The sequence below is a fragment of the Eurosta solidaginis genome, chromosome 1 (assembly GCF_040869045.1).
Source record: "Eurosta solidaginis isolate ZX-2024a chromosome 1, ASM4086904v1, whole genome shotgun sequence".
NCBI lineage: Eukaryota > Metazoa > Arthropoda > Insecta > Diptera > Tephritidae > Eurosta > Eurosta solidaginis.
The window spans coordinates 243152317-243164843 of NC_090319.1; the positions used below are offsets into that span (position 1 = coordinate 243152317).

A 12527-nucleotide genomic window follows, 5' to 3' on the forward strand; every position below is an offset into this window, starting at 1 on the left:
CATTATAGCATAGACTTTAGCCACTACGCTGCCATCATGGCGAGTTTCAACTACAATTATAATCCAAGCGATTGAAATGATATATTTATAAGTACAGACATGCTTTATATTTCGAGCTGTTTAAGTTTTTCACCATATTGACTGTCCCGCTTTTAGTATTCTGATTTTCCGAGCTAGGGGCGGCTTGTTAAATCTTAATGCTAGATTTTTTAAAAATGTTGCGACTTTAAACTGCTCTGTGCAGCTGATTTCTTTGGGTTATGTCCGATATATATAAATATTCGGTATAATTGTTTGGTGAGAAAGTTTTAGATCGGTAGAAGTTGAAAAATACCTTTAAAGTGTACAGCTATCATTCATTATACGTCTATATGTATAAGAAATTGCCTTAAATATAGAGAGCTTATTGTCAACAAATTTTCCTAAATAATTGTTTAACTACAAGTGATATTTGGACACGCAACATTTATTTTTATTGCCTAAAATCTTTATTTATATTAATATCTAGTTTTAACTTATTTGCTTTTATTTTTGTAATTCCACGTTGAAAGAAAAGTAAAAAATGTATACTGCTACAATTAGATATAAGCTATTGGCGGGCACCTTGCTACCACAGTAAAAACTAATTTCAGAAATTTTCAATATATTGGAGAATGTCATTTTGTTTAGTTTTATCTTATCCCTACCTCTCTTTTACCCGTTTCCCTGCCGTTCCAACTCCCTATCCCTCTCCCTTCCCTTTTAGTCTTCCTCTTCCTCTGCCTCACTTTCTTGTTATCATTAACGTTATCTCCTCCATCATCATCCAGTTTCCGGTTTGGCTTTCCGTGTCTCTGTCTCCCGCTTTGTTTAATTATAGCTTACCTCTACCTTTCTATCGCCCACTTTTTTGTTTCTCCATTTCTCTATCGTTCTCACTTCTAATCGTCCTCTGCTTCCCTTTCTCTCTATCCCTATTTCTGTCCTTTTGTGTTTACTTTTCTCTGTCCCTGTCCAGCTCTAGTCAGCTTTGATTCACTTTTCAACTCCCTTGTTCCTTTCCCTCGTTTCGTTTTCTTCTCCCCTTTTTCCTTTTTCGCTCTTCCTAACTTTTCCAAGCTCTATCTATTTCTTCCTCTACCTCTCCATCCCTCTTTGCCTTCTCTTTTCTCTCCCCATTTACGTTTTAGGTTTCATCCCTTCTTCTCGTCCCTGTACCATTCCCCCTTCATGTTCCTTTTCAAACCCCTTTTTATAATCTTCCCGTTTCTGCCCTCTCTTTCCTTTTCTTTTTTTCTCACGCTCTACCTTCGGAACCATGCATCAAATTTTTCCGAATAGTTCAGTCAAAAAATTCTTCTAAATATTTACAAATGTAGAAGGCTTCTAAAGTACCAAATTTCAAACGACCGCTTCATTGATGAGGGGTTCTAAAATATGAATGTTCCCTTTCCGCCTTGAAACGCATCTCATAACAATTAAATATCTTATTTGATTGGAAGGTGCCCGGACGTTTATTTAAAAATACTTTTAGCAGGCCTATTACCTTTCCCGACGACACTTTTATTCAAATCCGATAATTTGTTTGGCTGATCCTTCAATACGTACAAGCAAGCAAATATAAGTTTCTATAGAATATAAGATAATTACGTTTAATCATCACTCGTTGCAGTAAAGGAAGCAAAAATTTCTGCAGATGTAAGTATAGCAAAGTTTAGAGTCGGTGAAATGCTTTGTTGACTTTATAATCTTCGTTTTCTAGCTTACCTATAAATAACTGGGACTTTAGGATGACGTTGGTTCTTAATAACCATTCAATTCAGTGATGGCTACTACTTGGGAAAATATCTGGTACCCCTGCCCCATTTTTTTAAAAGCACCAACTTGACAATTCATCAAGAGGTAGACATTGTTGTGGCGCCAATGTTTAACATTGAACCATTTGGCTCTTTCTCACCTTTTGGCGGCATAGTGATAAATGCGATTAAACTGATAAAGGTTTGTTACTGTGATTGCACTGGCGGCATGTGGCTAAGTACAGCAACTATGTATATGCCATATATATAGTACTTCTATATCAATACCTTTCTATCTTCCTAATGTGCAAATTTTCTGTCAATCATTACTTGCTGAAACTGTGCAAATGTATGTTCTGCGCATGCGCGGGCTTTGTTAGGGTTAGTGAATTGTAGTAGCGTGTGTAAAAAAAGTATTAAAGGGGGCTTAACAACGGGTCACTATCCCCTTTACCCAACTTCTGCATACTAATTTTTATAAAATCTCAATTAAGTCGATTAAACAATGAAAAGGCCAACAAATACAATACAAGGCTTGATGTGTTTATTATTTAAACATGGGCTGCAGACATACAAAGTACATTATTTACATAAATAGTAAAAAAAAAAACAAAGAGATTTTTTGAAATGAAAAAAATTAAAATATACATGTATAAAAATATACTTATACATACATCCCAACAAGAATTTCTTTAAACATTTTTAAAAATAATTTAAAGTGAATTAGAAACGGTATGTAAACGTTTTCAAAATTTTACTTATTTTGAGTTTTTTAATGAAGTAAATTTTTGATGAAGTAAACAAAATATTGTTACGAATATTAGCAAAACTAAGGGGTGCTGCCATCTCTAAGCCGATGCTAAGCAGCGCTTTGCATGCACATCCATAGATCAATCATTATGTACCTACATAAAGGAATCAATCATTATGTCTACACATATGTAGGTACACGCAGCTGAGAGCAACGCACAAGCACATGCAGATATCTTATCTGAAATGCTTCTAAAGGTATGCAATTGTGATTGGGGAAGTGTCGCTCACACCTACAATCGCATGGGGTGTGAGAGAAGCTATAAAAATTATACTTCAGTAGTTGTAGCTGTTAAATTTATAACTAACTAAGTAAATTCTGGAAGCGCCTAGAAGATGCCACGAGGAAATCATAGAGCATAAAAACATCAGCGGTAGAGGCACTATGAGCAGTTTCAGTTAAGCACGCTATCTGTCGGGCAATAGATCAGTTTCATTTAAGCTATTAGTCAGTTTGGTTATTAAGCAAGCTAGTTGCAAAGTATAAGTGTTATTGTGAAGTACTTTAATAAAGGCCATTTTTCCATTATTCAATATTGGAGTTATTTATTCAACGGTTTAGTGATTCGAACTTAGTAGAAGATTGCAAATAAGAGGATTTGCAGTAAATTCGTTACAATATGAGTACTGGGCTGGCTGCTATTGGTGTTGAAATAACATCAATTTTGTAAATTTTTTTCTAACATATTCTTTTTCGTCCGTGCTTTTTTTGTTTCAAAACAAACGAATATCCAAATAAAAACGTATTACTTCATTACACAGCTGTGTCCGGTGATTATTAAAGATGTCATTGCTAAATAAATTTTCGGTGGCTATGTGATCGTCCATGATACTATTGGAGAATGCATCACTTGTATTTTGAAAATTTTTATTTATTAAACTTAATTTTGCATTTCCAATTGGGCATGCCTTGAGAACTTATCTTAAAGCTTTCTCTGACACTATATAAATATTACATACGTCCACAGATGGTGCGACAAACGGACTTTTTTTGTGCTCTGAAATATTTAAGATCCTTTTTTACAAAAATTTAACGACAACCTTGAGATTTTGTCTCCTTCTCCCGTTGTATATCTGTACTGTAATGTTTGACAGGCTGCACAGTTCAGTAGTAGTGATATAGAAGTATTACATATCAACATACAACGAAAAATTATTAAAAACACATTAATGGCACACAAAAACAAAAATAATAGCATAATACCACGATGAGATAGCACCTTTGCATGTCAAAAATGCCTGACTGTAAATACTTAAGGCAGCAAAAAGTAGCTACTTCGCCATAATAAAAATGACTTTGCAACCCACCCAACAAAGCATAAAAAGATTGTGAAAGAGCCAACGGACATAAATGTGCACGCACCTCACGCACTCATTCGGGGGTAATCACTAATTTTTGATATGAAAGTAAGCGTCCATGTTGTAATTAAATTGCGATTAGGCCACCATTTTTACTGAATATATCATCATTATTACTATTTATTCTTTGTTGTTGCTGTCATTATCGACCCGTTATTATTACTGATGATGGATTCGTCGTTTGCTGAGCAGTCGGATTGGATCGGCAAACGTTTGTACATTATTCTTATGAGTGTATGCAGTTATATTTGTTAGTTTGTTGCCTTGAAGGAAATCATTAAAATAATTACATTTCATATACAGGCAGCAAAATAAAAAAACCATGGTTTTATCACACATATCTATATGTATATATGTACATATCTAGTTTCAAAATAAAAAAAATTTATAAATTAAAGTTGTTGCAGGCAAAAGCCTTAGAAAATTTTCACACAAATCTTTGTTGTGTGCCTTTGCACTTTTACCGATGATATGTTTGAAAACTGTATATGAGCATGTGTAATGGAACTATTGGTTATACAGTAGATATCAAAAAGCAAGTGTCATGCACTGATAAAATTAATTAACAACTTTTTGTATTTTTATATAGATATACATACATGCACACATACATATGTATATGTACATATGTATGTATGCATCTATGTATGGTTGTCAAAGATGCATTTGAGACAAAACTATGCTTTCAAGAGGTCTGAGGGGTTAAACTATTTGAGAACTTTTTTCGATTTTATTGCGTTCGAGAGGAAGACGGTTCCTGCCATGTTTCCCAGTTCACCGGGAAAATAGTGGAATAATTTTATTTTTGGGTATGTTTTGGTTTCGACCCATGGTACGTAAGACGGACACATTGTCCACTATGCCACACAACCCACCATGTAGAACATAACGACGACATGCACATATGTACTTTCCTCAGATGTCTTCAAAACATTATGTCAGTTTTCGGATAAAAAAATATCTCAGATGTGGGATTATTTCACCTACACTGTATAAGAGGGGCATCACATTTACAATTTTATTAGTTCTCCAAACGGTTATATAAGGGAGTGGGTATGCGTCCAACACGAAATGCATTCAATCTTGATTGATCGCACTTGTCTGCGGTTTGAGCAAAGTGCATTCGTTTCTTCAAAGGAAGCAGCAAATTCTGTAAATATAATTGCTTACCCAAATATGTATGTATGTATGTATGTATATTTGTGCATAGTTGCTCCTTTTGAAATGTCTTTGATTTCAGTGTGCTCGGTCCCCTTTTCATATCAATATTCTGAGGCAGAGTAATATGGCTGTCCAAAATAGAAAAAAAAGATACTAGCATTTTCATTTTACCGCATATAATTAGTTATCCCGCAGTTGCTGATGTCATCTGCCGCTGGTACAGGCTAAAATCAGACAGAATATGCGTTAAGAAATCCGTTTACGTATGTACATGTTCCAACAAATGTATGCAGATATCGCACAGTTAAATCGAAACGGAGCTAACTCGAAAATATTTTATTTTGAAGTTCAACATGAACCCTTTGAAGTTATTTTAGGCATTCAGCGTGTAAGCGTTTCTGAACAAAGTGGTTAGAAGTGTTTTCTTAATGTTGTAATGTGACCCCGTCAGCTTTCCCTAAAATCTGTGTATTCAGTTCAAAAAGTACTTTCTTCTAAAGGAGCAATAAAACATCTACAAATTCCGCCAATCCTCAGAGAGTCAATTAACTCAATTCAAGAGTGAAAGTAACACTAGATCAATATTTTTTTTTTTTTTTTCAGAAAAGAGAACGCTACAAGGTTGCGATTTAGACATTGAAGTCACAAAGAACCCGCTCTTTTGGTTAAGAAGAAAATACGCATGGAATTTAATATTGATCGCAGGCCAACGAGTTGAAGAATTTTGTGGTATTCGTGGCCCAGAACTTAGCAATTCCGAGTTAGCATATGCATCGAATCATTTTAAAATATCATACCTTATATCACCTTGGCGGCCACCGTGGTGTGATGGTAGCGTACTCCGCCTATCACACCGTATGCCCTGGGTTCAACTCCCGGGCAAAGCAACATCAAAATTTTAGAAATAAGATTTTTCAATTAGAAGAAAATTTTTCAAAGCGGGGTCGCCCCTCGGCAGTGTTTGGCAAGCACTCCGGGTGTATTTCTGCCATGAAAAGCTCTCAGTGAAAACTCATCTGCTTTGCAGATGCCGTTCGGAGTCGGCATAAAACATGTAGGTCCCGTCCGGCCAATTTGTAGGGAAAATCAAGAGGAGCACGACGCAAGTTGGAAGAGAGAAGCTCGGCCTTAGGTCTCTTCGGAGGTTATCGCGCCTTAAATTTATTTTTATTTTATTTACCTTATATCACACACCTATATCTAACAGCGATCAACTTTAAAATTTACAATGTTCAGAAATGGGTCTATAAAATTTTGATATTTTACAAAGCCCTTTCCTGGTGATTGGTGGAGTTATTTAATCGAGCATACAGCTCAGTATATATTGAATTGGTGGTATGAATAACTTCCGAATATCTAATTATTGACTTAGCTCCCTTCGGGCATGTACACACATATCAAAAAAGCGATAAACTCAAAAATTTCAATGTTCAGAAAACGTGAAAAACTGTCTACCTCCCCCATATGCATTCATGTTTTTTTTCATGTTTCTGTTTTTTACAAAGCCTTTTCTCGCTGATTAGTGGAGGTATACCAAAACTAAGTATACAGTTCGGTAGCTATTGAATTGGGAGGCTTGGTAGTACTCAGAACTTCATAACTTCACATTTTTGAGTTGGCTCCCTTTTGATCTAGGAGTGCGATATTTGAACTCTAGACGAAGTTTCGTTACAATAATCACAACCGACAAAAGGAACAGCAAAGCAACTTGCCATTGGAAAATAAAAATTTTAAGAACATACTGACAATTATAAATAGTCTGATTTGATAAGGTCGCCCTCTGATCTTGTGTATCTGAATTGAATACCTACGTACATACATACATGAAATATAAATAGCTCCGCAGCAGTTGACCAGTAAAATCGCTAATATAAGTTACTTGTGCTACAAACTTTGCTTTTTAAACCTTGATTTTCCCGTTTAAGTATATAAATTATATCCGAGTAAGTAGTTTTCATCACATTTTCCAAAGGCAAATGGCAAATTTTGCATTTTGCACTTTCACTCGTATTCCATTTTCAGCTATTACGGCCAACATCTGAATATTATTTATCAAAAAGTATTCAAAACATTTAAAACATATTTTATATTATTAGCGTCTCATTCATAAAAAATAAAGTGACTTTATAAAGCTGACGGCAGAGTGAAGGCGAGAAGCGTTGCTTTAATATAAAAATAGAAACGTTTCAAGCTTGTAAAATATATGAAAATAAAAATTGCTTATCGCCTAGCATAGCTCATAGCGATCACTCTGCCCAAAGGCTTTTAGTTCGAGTTTCGTATGGAAATGTCATTTTAAAAATATTTATAAACCTGTTAAATTTTTATTAAATAAGGAGTGACAGTTTAACATTTTGATATTTTGTGATGAAAAAAGCCAGGCCAGCACCATGATTCAATTACATGAGGTTTGCTCGAATCGAATCAACAGTGTTGTTTCTTTGCACACAATTTACAATTGAGGAGTTTTGTGTAAATAAGGGATCAAGGGTCGAATATCCCCTTTTGCGTAAAACAGCTCAATAGGAAGTAGAGGTCTAGTTTTATATCCACAACAAACATTTTTTGTACATATATCTCTGAAACTGACTTCGTGAAAACGTAAAATGTTAAGCTCTGTGCAAGTTTTTTGCTTTGTTCGTTTTCTTTTCTGAAAAAAATGGTTGCCTAAATAAATGGTGAAACCTTAATAGAGTACTCCTACCCTTGAAAAGTGTCATCGTTTATAGTGCATGAAAAGAACATAAATTGCTACTCTGATTCTCACAAGCGCATTGTCAATAATAATAAAAATGAATTAGCAATTATTGCCTTCATTTCAATTTTCTCCGCTAAAAATTTGTGAGGTTAGGAAAATAAATTGTCACGATCACCTGTTTTGGCAGGGTTACACTGCCACACCGTCATTTTATCTGGGGTAAAAGTGTAACGCTTTTGCGTTGCGAGCAGGTAACAATTTTCACAAAAGAACTAAAAAGCGTTGCTTGTTTTTTAGAATAGAACAAATTATATTTACAACCCTTGCGCAGCGTACGAAAAGCGTAACATTTTAGCCAGAAAAGAAAATTCTATAAGTTACTCACACTCCTATACAGTGTGCCTCCCCATGTAAGCTATGTAAACGTCTCCCGATTTCGCTGGAATTTTATATTCGACCTTTTTTACATAGGAAGTTGAACATACAAAAATTTCATTGACGTACCACTTTTATTTCTTTGTGTTATATGCAAAGTGTTAACATCTATCTCCAATTTATTTCGTCATCTTTGGCGAAAATTGTGAAAAAATTAATTTCGCCAACATAAACATTGGAAAGAATAAATATGAAATATACTAATTATCAAGGAAATGTATTAAATGTTAGGGTTCGACGAGTATAAAAAGTTAGAAAAACGGTCTAACATTTCTTACTGAAACATTGGTTTTGTAATATTTAGATGGTGTTTGACACGATGTGAAGAATTAAATTTTCGAAAATTTTAGTTCACATGTTATTTATTGACTTTTCCCTCTTTATCAGCTAGGATCGCGGCACAATTTCTTTTAAAGTTGACATATTAAGTGTGAGCCGTACAAACTTCCAAAGATCTTGAGATTTGTTTCGAGTTAGAGAAGAAGTTTGTCAATTTCCTCTCAGTTTAATTTTGTGTTTGTACAAGAAGGGCAACTTCGTAAAAAATCTTTGCAATTACGATTAGTTATAACTTTAAAGATTTTTCAAATTATTTCGTTATCATCTGTGACGCGAGGTTGGAACCTTGACACAATATTCAAATGCCAAAATATATTAAATGAAAATGAAGTAGCCTTACGTGAATGTATGTAAACGTTTTTGTACCCTGCAACAGAGGGGTCCGATTTGGTGGAAGCTTCCATATGCTACTATACTACTTAAACCCATGCAATATTTCGTCTTCGATAAGAAGATATAAAACAATTATAGTCATGGAAACAATGTTCCCTCTTGCCAAATCCTGTCTAAATTTGTCGCTGAGGAGCGAAAACTAAAAGTAGCATTACCGTACCAGTTACAATATTTTTTAAATTTTCATAGTTTGCACTAACGTATCCATAAACGCAGTGGGTTACGCGTCAAAAATACATTGCCAATTTTTAACCATCACTAAAACTTTGAGCAAATAAAAAAAAAAATGTCGGCTTGGTCTTTAGCGAACCTTCCTCAGATTTAAATATAATTCCAAATGCCATAATTCTGCAAAATTGTAAACTGGTACTAACGGCTTCTGATTTACGGCTTGCAAAACTTTCAAATTTTCTTGCCGGGCCCATTTGAAAGCATTTAAGAAACAAGTAAGGAAGGCTAAGTTCGGGTGTAACCGAACATTACATACTCAGTTGAGAGCTGTGGAGACAAAGTAAGGGAAAATCACCATGTTGTAAAAAGAACCTAGGGTAAACCTGGAATGTGTTTGTATGACATGTGTATCAAATGGAAGGTATTAAAGAGTATTTTAAGAGGAAGTGGGCCATAGTTCTATAGATGGACGCCATTTAGGGATATCGCCATAAAGGTGGACCAGGGGGGACTCTAGAATTTATTTTGTACGATATGGGTATCAAGTGAAAGGTATTAATGAGTATTTTAAAAGGGCATGGGCCTAAGTTCTATAGATGGACGCCTTTTCGAGATATCTCCATAAAGATGGACCAGGGGTGACTCTAGAATTTGTTTGTACGATATGGGTATCAAAAGAAAGGTATTAATGAGGGTTTTAAAAGGGAGTGGCCCTTAGTAGTGTATGTGAAGGCGTTTTCGAGATGTGGACCATGGTGATCCAGAACATCATCTGTCGGGTACCGCTTATTTATTTATATATGTAATACCACGAACAGTATTCCTTCCAAGATTCCAAGGGCTTTTGATTTCGCCCTGCAAAACTTTTTCATTTTCTTTTACTTAATATGGTAGGTGTCACACCCATTTTTTTCTAAAGTTATATTTTGCGTCAATAGACCAATACAATTACCATGTTTCATCCCTTTTTTCGTATTTGGTATATAATTATGGCATTTTTTAATTTTTCGTAATTTTCGATATCGTAAAAGTGGGCGTGGTCATAGTCGGATTTCTGTTTTTTTACACCAATACAAAGTGAGTTCAGATAAGTACGTGAACTGATTTTAGTAAAGATATATCGATTTTTGCTCAAGTTATCGTGTTAAAGGCCGAGCGGAAGGACAGACGGTCGACTGTGTATAAAAACTGGGCGCGGCTTCAACCGATTTCGCCCTTTTTCACAGAAAATAGTTATCGTCCTAGAATCTAAGCCTCTACCAAATTTCACAAGGATTGGTAAATTTTTGTTCGACTTATGGCATTAAAAGTATCCTAGACAAATTAAATGAAAAAAGGCGGAGCCACGCCCGTTTTGAAATCTTCTTTTATTGTTGTATTTTGTTGCACCATATCATTACTGGAGTTGAATTTTGACATAATTTACTTATATACTGTAAAGATATTAACTTTTCTTTTAAAATTTGAATTAAAAAAAAAAAAATTTTAAAAAGTGGGTGTGGTCGTTCTCCGATTTTGCTAATTTTTGTTAAGCAGACATATAGTAATTAGAGTAACGTTCCTGCCAAATTTCATCATGATATCTTCAACGACTGCCAAATTACAGCTTGCAAAACTTCTAAATTACCTTCTTTATTCTACGTCATATGTTCAACTCACCTTCCATGTTTCATCGCTTAATCCGTATTTGGTAATGAATTATCGCACTTTTTCGATTTTTCGAAATTTTAGATATCGAAAAAGTGGGCGTGGTTATTGTCCGAAATCGTTCATTTTAAATAGGGATCTGAGATGAGTGCCCAGGGACCTTCATACCAAATTCATACCTCAAAATTTACTCAAGTTATCGTGTTAACGGACAGACGGACGGACGGACAGACATGGCTCAATCGAATTTTTTTCGATACTGATGATTTTGATATATGGAAGTCTATATCTATCCCGATTCCTTTATACCTGTACAACCAACCGTTATCCAATCAAAGTTAATATACTCTGTGAGCTCTGCTCAACTGAGTATAATAACTTATATGAGGAAAAATTTCTATATCGAGACACAAGGTCACCCACTTTGTCCGTCTTTCGTTATGAATTATAGCATGTTTTCAGCCTGCCGATTTTCAATACCAATCTAAGTATAGTGGGTCCAGATAAGCCAGTATATGAAATTTCGTGAAGATATCTCAATTAGCTAGTCATCGTATTAATGGACGGACGGACATGGCACAATCAAAATCTTTTTCGATCCTGATAATCTATCTCGATTCCTTTATGCCATTGCGTACTACCGTTATTCAATTAAAGTTATAATACCTTGTGCACAAGTAGACTCTAGGTTTAAAAATACACTACTGAAAGGTGTACGTCAATCAATAAATTTTTCTACCATGTTTGGTAAAATTTCCATCGCAAAATGCTTTTGGTAATTGAGGAAAAAAAATTTCAATAAGGGAGTTCAGAACTTTGTGCAAATGGTATAGGATCTTTGCTTAGCAAACAAAACACTAACAAATTATTTGTCTATGCATTTGCTTCGTCATTTCATATATGCAACATCAAAAACCATAATTTATTTTTCAATGAATAGCAAATCAACAACTGTCAATACAAAACCAAATGTACAACGACAAATTTTAAAATGAAAAAAGTTGTTCACTATCCGTAGTTTGCATTTACTGATGCAAAGATCCCAATATAATATGCGAAAAACTCTAAACTGCTTTAATATATAACAAAAAATGTGTAAACAGAATTAAAGAAAGTGATTGCATATAACAAAATTTCCTGAGGTTAGGCCTTGAGCTCGGTTCGAACCCGCGATCTTAAAAAAATTTCTAAACTGCTTTAATATATAACAAAAAATGTGTAAACAGAATTAAAGAAAGTGATTGCATATAACAAAATTTCCTGAGGTTAGGCCTTGAGCTCGGTTCGAACCCGCGATCTTAAAAAAATTTCCATTTGTTTGTTTTGTTTGTTTGCAAAAAAAATGCATTGGTTTTGCAAGGAGATTCAGCATATTGTAATTGCATATTTTAAAAGTTCAAAGAATTCGGAATAAAAAGTTTTGTGATGTTGCATCTTTGCTACGAAGAGGAATTTTGCGCCTCCATTTCTTATATTTCGTAATATGTTACAAATTCCGAAATTGCCCGGATTACTTCTAAAAAGTTTTGAGATTTTGGGGACTTAAAAATATTGGGATCCCGGGATTGGCATTCCATGTTCATCGATACTTTTTTCTTTTGTAAGCACTTTCTTTTAGGAGAATTTGCGTGTCGAGAAATCGCGTTTTTGATAAATAGTTGGGAATATTTTTCATTTTTGATTGTTGTTAGATATTTGAAAAACTTAGTTCTGTATCCCAATTAAATCTGTATTCCATA

General features: G+C 34.6%; 1 protein-coding gene across 9 annotated transcripts in view; it reads left to right on the forward strand.

Annotated features, from left to right (window-relative positions):
- Positions 1-12527, forward strand: part of Antp (Antennapedia) — a 971420-nt gene that overhangs the window by 949693 nt on the left and 9200 nt on the right. The window lies entirely within an intron of this gene.